Source organism: Coffea arabica, chromosome 11c (genome assembly GCF_036785885.1).
Source record: "Coffea arabica cultivar ET-39 chromosome 11c, Coffea Arabica ET-39 HiFi, whole genome shotgun sequence".
Lineage (NCBI taxonomy): Eukaryota > Viridiplantae > Streptophyta > Magnoliopsida > Gentianales > Rubiaceae > Coffea > Coffea arabica.
Window position 1 is genome coordinate 11,122,260 of NC_092330.1, and position 8,216 is coordinate 11,130,475.

Sequence of the window (8,216 nt, forward strand, 5' to 3'; positions counted from 1 at the left end):
TATAAGAAATGTACGATGGTTTGAATAAAAACTTTTGGTGTGAAAAGAAAAGAAAAAGGAGTTTTTCATAAGTGAAAAATGAAACTCCAGACTTTCGGAAGTCCCTGACCAGTCTCGATAAAACGGTTATATCTTGGTGTAGGAAAATCCGTTTAAGGCGCCGTCAGCGGCATTTGAAACTAGAATCATAGATCTTCGCCCTGTAGAAATTTCGTATTTTTACTCCATGTGTACTACTGTCGGTGAATTTTCAAAGTAAACTGTTTGGCATGAATGACCTGTTTCATTTTAAATCTCAACTTGAATTCGGATTGAGATTTTATATTACTAGTGGTTCAAACTCTTGACTGAATTGTGGTTTGACCCTAGGGTGTTCCTGAAATTTTCAAAGAATTAGAGGGTAAGAAGGTACTTGCTAAACGTATGCTTAAGCCTGGCTAGTGAAACAATTTCTACTCGTATTCCAATGTCCGCAAAGCTAATGGTCGGCATTATTTTTCATCGAAGCATAATGTGTCGAAATTGGTTGATGGTGGGCTCTATGAATTCCCACCCTGCATGGATAACTGAATTGCTGAAATTGTTTAGAAATCTGTGCTACTATTTTGTGAAACTGTGAGTTGATATAAGTACTGATTACCAAGTGCTAAGTATTGACGAAGCCTTGGTAAATTTTCCTGCTTATGCTTAGATATAAATTTGTTGGAACACAGGGCTAAGAATTGACGAGCCCTAGTGTTATTACTGTTTAAATTCTAATTGTGCAATATTGAGGAAATGTGATTTTGGATTGGAATCGAAAATGTGAGAAGTTGTACCGACCTTGTGACTCCAAGTAAACGCTTGACTAAGTAAATGAAAAATATTTTGCTTTAAGTCTCGAACGGTACAGATTTAGCATCGTATTGCTAAACATAGTGTCTACTATTTTTGCCTTAGAAACTTGGGCAACATGCCTTTTATTCCTTAAGTTAGACTAGCCTTATCAATTTGGGAAAATGATTCTCCCAGACTCAAAACCTTAGTTTTGTTCCAAATTCCTTCCTTCTTTATAAATCGTTTAAGGCTAGTCGGAACTAAGGAAAATTTAAAAGGTGAAACTCGATCACTTTAGTTTTAAACGTAGAAACCTGCTTGGCAAGAAGAAAAAAAAAAACCTTATTTTAGCAACATTTTTCAATAGACCTTACCCTAAAGCCTTAGCAAAGATTTTTGTAGGCACAACCACTCCAAGGAACTTTTTTTCCAAGGTATACTTTTAGCCCTGATATGAATTATCTTGCCGACTTATTTTAAGAAAATAATAATAGTATTTTCTTCGAGGAAAAGTATTCCAGGAATATTATAAGAAACTATTGTACGGTTCTCCCAAGCTCGATTCCAAGTAAAATATTTTGAGAAAAAGTAAACTAGCAACATGCTAGAAAACTCTACATGTGCAAGCCAAAAGTTCCAATAGAAAACTTATGGCTTAAATTCTGATATTCTAGGATTTTACGAGGACGCGGAACTCGATCCTCAATCCAATATCTGAACTTCACTCTTGGTGAGTGTCCCTGCTTGTTCTATGTTATGTGGTTAAGCGCTTTATCAATTCGCTATGTGATAATTGTCAAAATGCAATAAATGATTTTGATCCATCGAAGTGAGCAGTGTGTACTTTATCGCACTAGCCGTTCGAGTGGTGACATGTGTGAAACATTTTCTACTGAATCTGTGAATCTAAATGTAGTTGCGTCGCTGGGTGAATCCCTCGACATCTGAATCCAACTACCATAACATCTGAATCTGTAGTTGCGTCGTTGGGTGAATCCCTCGACATCTGAATCCAACTACCAAAACGTCGTTGGGTGAATCCCTCGACAAATTTATTACGGGTATATCTCGAGTATACTGCGTCGGTAGATGAAGTTTGGGCCCAAAGCAGAGGTATGAATGGTGACGGGTTAGGATTAAAATAAGTGTATCTACATGGAAACTAAGTAGGGAAAGTTGACGAAGGGTCAACTACGATGGTATCTGATCAAGCGTGGAAAATGGCTCCTGAGAGCCCCTGTATCCTACCTTGTGCTGTTACACGCTTTCCTAACTGTTTCAATTTGATTTAAATTATTAACCGCTGTTTGATTCATGTGATTGCATGTTTTGGGGCACCACTGAGCTTTAGCTCACCCCACGTTTATTGTTTTCCTTAACAGGTTCTGGAAACTGAAAGCTGGATGCTTACTCATGTTTTCCTGTTGGATTGTATTTGAATATTATAACTTATTATGTGGACTGTAATGTGTTATTTGAGATAATGTACTTTTCCTTTGGATTGCCACTTGAAACTGGAAAATGTGTAACCTTAATTCGATTACTTAGCTTGTAAGCTGTATTATGGATTTATGCATTTTATCTATACGGTTTGCGATGACTTTGTACTTTGGTAAGTAGCACGTAGGACGTTTAAGGGCCTCGACTGGCGATTTTATCATCGCTATCTTTGAAGATACTGTGGCTTTAAGGATGACTCCATTCGAGAAAACTTGTTTTTGTAATAAATTAAGTTATCCTTGAAAGGATTTGGGCTAGAATGCTTGCGTGAGTCCTGGCGAGAGCTGGGCAGACGGCCCGCCAACCCTTTGGTTCGCCTCAGGGGGAAGTGGGGTCGCCACAAAGCCTGTTCATGTTCCCAAAATGTAAGTCTCAAGTATTTAGCAGCACCTCAACTATAGAGTACTCAGACACGAGAATCCGAAATAGGATAATTCACATCTCGAGCTGCAGTCCCAAGAGTAAACTATCTACAATCGGAATTCCTACCTGACATACCTATCTATGGTCCTCAGATACCATTAGAAAGATTTAAGGCCTATAACATTCGCAATTCATAGCTTCACTTAGTCCCTCATACTTATTCACCACTTAGTCCAGGGTCACTCCACGTAGAAACCACGCGAAGCAACTATAAATTTTATCCCTCAATCGCTTAACTTTCAAGTCCAATCAAATCCCACAGTCCGGTATTCTAATCTTTAATCTAGGATACACTACAGAGATCTGAAGCCTAAGCTCTGATACCACTTGTAACGACCCCACCTCCCCCTAAGGCGTACCAGAGGGTTCGGCGGGCCGCCTGCCCAGCTCTCGCCGGGACTCAGTCGTTCTTTAATCAAATCCAGAACAAATCACAAGAATAAATAGGGCAGCAATGCAAACTTAAAGTGGAACTTATATACATTGCTATCTCAAAAGGAAGTACAACCATCAAATGTACAAAGGTTCTCACTTCACCATACAACTAGCCCGTGCCAAGCACTAGGGCGAGAACCATTACAAAAGAAACAAAAGACCTAGACTAGGCTAGTCTATGCTCTCATCCTACTCGCCGTCCCCTGTTAAGGAAAACAAAACTAAAGGGGTGAGCTAAAAGCTCTGTGAGGTTCCAAACAAATAATCAAACAATCAAACAATCAATTCAATACATTAAACATGGAGTATCAATAATTCAAGAAACATTTACAATGGAAAGCAATAGTAACATTCATTAAAAGGATACGGCTCACAAGGAGCAATTCGTTCATTCGTTCATTCGTTCTCCTGACATTTCCCCTTATTCCTCCAATCATTTGAAAATGCATTTTTCGTTTATCAATAAACCCTCGTTCGTTCGTTCGTTCATTCATTCATTCACCCCCGTCCTGGCCGTTGGCCAGTCTCCACCAACCTACAGGGTAATACTCGAGTATACCAAACGTTCACCCAAGTCCCTAATCGCCCGACCGAATCCGCTTCTGGCTCGAGACGACCGGTAACAAGGGGCAATGGCCAGTTCAGCCCAAAAGGCTTACATTCATATGCAAGTAACATTTCAATCATTAAATCCTTGAAAATTGCATAGTTATTTAGGTCGAGTGCGATAAAGTACACACTCGCCTAGAAAGCTCGTTTTGGAAATCATTAAAAGCAATTAACACATTAGCAAATGATAACAACAAGCCATAAAGTCAAATAAGGAACACTCACCTATATATGCAAAATAACGTGCAAAATATCCTTCCGGATATTACCCTTAGTCACCAATGAAACCTAAGGTTGAACAAGAGAACATATTACAGTTTATCAAGCAAAACATTTAAGGGAAACAAAGAAACCCGACTAATTAGGAGTAAAACGTGTAAAGATGACTTTCAAGTAAGAAGAGGGTTGTTTGAACCCAGGATGAAAAATCATGTTTTAAAATGGAAAACCGGTCATGGTATTGGCCAAACAAAAGTATACAAGTTCAAATAGAAACCTAGCCCTCGAGCGAAAATTTGGGCAGCACGCCCTTTGTGTTTACCTAATTTTCCAGCCATTTTGGCTTCATTATTTTTCCTCAACCACAACCCAACATCACACATAAGCAATTCAAGTCAAGAGCCGTTCCATAGGCTCACAATATCAGAAGAATAAGAATTACAACAATCACAAGTGCAGAAATGCAACTTAGCACAAGGCAGATTTGACGTACGAATGCGGAAATAACATATCCGAAGCTACGGTTATCGGATTGAGCCGAAACCTATGCCGTTTCGAAGCTAAGACACAGAGCTACAACATTCATGAAGGTCACTTAGTCCAGTTCCTAATATAACTTAGTCAAATTCGCAAATTACTAAACCAGAAACCAATTCGTTGGCTGTTTAAACGCAGAACACTGTAATGGACATATCTCAGAGTACACAAGTCCGAACCAGGTGTTCTTAGAGGCATTTGAAAGCTCATTCAGAATACTACAACTTTCATGTTTTGGCATAAAGCTAAATCAGAATGGATCCTAGTCGAAAAACGTGATAAACTGGACTTAACTGATCACACGGACTGCTTGGGAAATACTTAAAACAGTAAGGGTATTTTGGACTTTTCACATCTTACGTTGCTCCGATTGAGCTAAACTTTTGTAGTCACCTATAAAATACCATTATCTACAACGTTCCTTCTTTGACCTAAGGCCAATTCAGCCTCTAACATAGGGATCCAAATTCGGACAGAATGTTGTGAAAAATTTCCAGATTCTGGAATTTCTAGTTTTTAGTGGAACTTTCCTTAATTTCTTGGTCTAATCACTACCAAAGCCTCTCTTGTAACCTTAATTTCAACATATATACTTCATACAACAAATTGGGCAGAAATTCATCAAGCCCTAGTTCATCATATAAATTGGGGAAAACTTCCAAAACAAGATAATATCCATGATTCCACCACAAAATCAAATTGCTAAGCTTAATTTAACAAGATTGAAAGTAAAACTTGGAGAGATAAGCTTTCTTACCTTGATTAGAGTTCACTAAGAGTAGCCCAAGCTTTTTCTTTCAAAAATCACACCACAAGTCACTAACTAATCACTCAAGGACAAGTTTAATCGGTTTGTTTTGTTTGATTTCTCACTTGGTTGTTGGATTGAAGATGAAATGGAATGTTTTCCCTTGTTGTTTTTCTTCTTGCTCCTCTCAGCCAGCAGCAACAAAATGAAGAAGAAAGTTGCTAAGTTTTGGTGTTTAAATAGATGGTCTTGGTCTTAATTAAGAAGCTCTATAGTGGCGACAAGTGTCGCCACCACCACCTTTCTTTTTTTCTCTTTCTTTCCTTGTCATTTTAGCCACTAATTTTCGATCAACCTTGCTGCCAAGAGAGAAGATATTTTGCTCAAGTTCAATAAATTTTTTTGGTGAGAAAAATGGTGGTCAAGTGGTGCGTACAATCGGTAGTGCGCGGGACCCGCCGGTTCACGCCGTTTTTCTTAAAAACTCACGTACTAGGGTTTTTACTTCCCATTCACTAACCTTACATCATTGCTACCAATCACATATTATTTCTCACTTAAAAGTCACTTTTAATCCTCAAATTTAATCCTTACTCCGTACCGAAAATTCATCCGGCGAAAAAATCGCGAAAACCCTAATTTTGCTCAAAACTTGAAACCGAAGCGTAAAACCCTATTTTCTAGGTTTACTTACACTTATTGTGAAATAATTGGATAGTGGGCTTTGACAAATAATAATTTTCAAATAAAAGGGTATTTTTGAGAAAAATACAAGAAATTTGCGAGTCCTCACATTGGATCCGTAACTAACAGGCATGTAAAGGCGATACTATACCAGTATGCCAAGCAAGATCTCAAAAGATCAAGTTTCAGGTCCCAAGATCTACCAAGTTCTCCCGACCAAGACCTCACGATTGGCTGCGAGATTACGAGGTATAACCATTGGGTTTTGGGCGTCCCCGCAGGTCAGGTTCTCAAAAACAAATCAAGTTTTAGTCGATGAGATTTTCTCTACATTCGACTTTGGGTCATGTACATGTAAAATCCACCAATTTCATGTAATTCATGTAGCAAGTCATGTATTGATCCAAGTAAAGGAGATAAAGTGCTGTAAAGTACACACTTTCCCCAACAAGTACAGTTCAAGTAATAACAGGTTCAAGTAGAGTTCATGTAGGCAACAAATCTCAAGCGAAGTGCAAGTAAACATGCACTTGACACTCACCAAGTCAATCAAGGAGAAATGTTACTTGAAGTTCAAGCGTCTACCGTAGGATCCTCTTGAAGGTCCTCGTGTGCGGCTGAGCAATTAATAGTGAAAATCACTTAGAAACCCATTTATCAAGGAAGTTTGCACCCTTGTGCAATTCTAGAAAATTTTACTAAAAATGAGCCTAAATTACTCACAAATTAAAGCTCAAAAGTGGAGTTTTAAAGTGCAAGAGAAATCAAGTTTTCATCTTTGAAATCAAGTATAAAACGTTCATATAATATCAAAGGAATAAGGAGTACTTTTAAAAACTCCATTTCCTTGGAATTTGGAAAATTTCAGTTTTGATATGATACATTAGAAAAATCGTATCTCACGGTTTACAAGTCAAAAATTGGAAAACTTGGTACCGTTGGAAACCTATTCCAAGGTATTAAAAGTTCCTAGAACACACTTTTCTAAGATTCCAAATGGAAAATATTCAAAAATAAGCTCAAAGTCTCTGTTTTGGTTTTTATGACAAATTTAGGTTGGTTTTTGGCCAACTTTGAAAATTCGGTAAAATTCACTTGATTGGAACTAGCTTTTGAAATTTTGAACTTTTTTAGAGTCGCAATCCAAGTTTACAAAAAAACAAGCGGAATGAGAAACGGAGTTTTGAGTACTAAGATATGGCAACTCAAAGTTACCAAAATTCCCTTGTGAAACATGGGTTTTCCAAACTCGAGTCATGAAATTTGGTAATTTATTTGAGCCATGAAACGACCTCGGAATAACACTATAATTAGCAGTATAATACTATCATATAAGGGTTGTCCCGCTACCAAATTTCATGAAGAAATAACTTCGGAACGGTGGTCAACCAAACAACCCAAGTTTCTAAAATCCTAAGGCCAAACTGTCTTGAGCTTTTTGTTTTCCATTCCAGCCATTTGGCCAAGGAAAATCTTTCAAACATGGTTCATTTGTATAAGACAGGCCTAAGGAACATTCATGGTGCATTTGGTAGGTGTTTTAACTCCAAGAAACTCAATTGGCAAGTCCATACCAAGTCTATCATAAATTCTGCTCAAAATTTAGGGTGTTCAAGGACAGGGCAGGTTTCGTATTTTGATCACAAATCACTCAATTCAACTCCGAATTGAGCATGGTTGGTGGCGTTGGAAAATAGATTCATAAGGCTATAATTTCACCGAAGAAATTCAGCACACAACTAGCTCAAATTCGAGCCTCAAGTTGTAGCTTCTGAACTTCGATCCAGGAAAACAGAGAAACAGGACAGTCATCTTTAAACTGTTGGTACGGGGTACTCAGGTGGAATTAGGGGTTGTATTTTATACCAAATGAAAGCTGGGAATGTCTAATTTCCAGTGCCACAAACGGCACTCGATTCCAACATCCGAGCGATGAAATATAGCCGAAACAAGATGGCTGTCTAATAATGACGGGAATCATTTCCCAGTTTTGGCAGATTCTAAAACTCAACATGCACTCACCAAAATCACGTAAAATTTTGAAGAAACTTTAAACACAACCTATATTTCACATTTTCATCAGAAACAAGTCAATTGGACTTCAAGAAAATACACTAAAATGCATGAAAATAGCAGGGCAGAAACGGCATCTTCACATGCAACACCTCATTTGAATTCCTTTTTATTTTTGCCACTTAACTCTACTAAATTAGCACTTAATCAACACAATTAGCATCCAATCCTA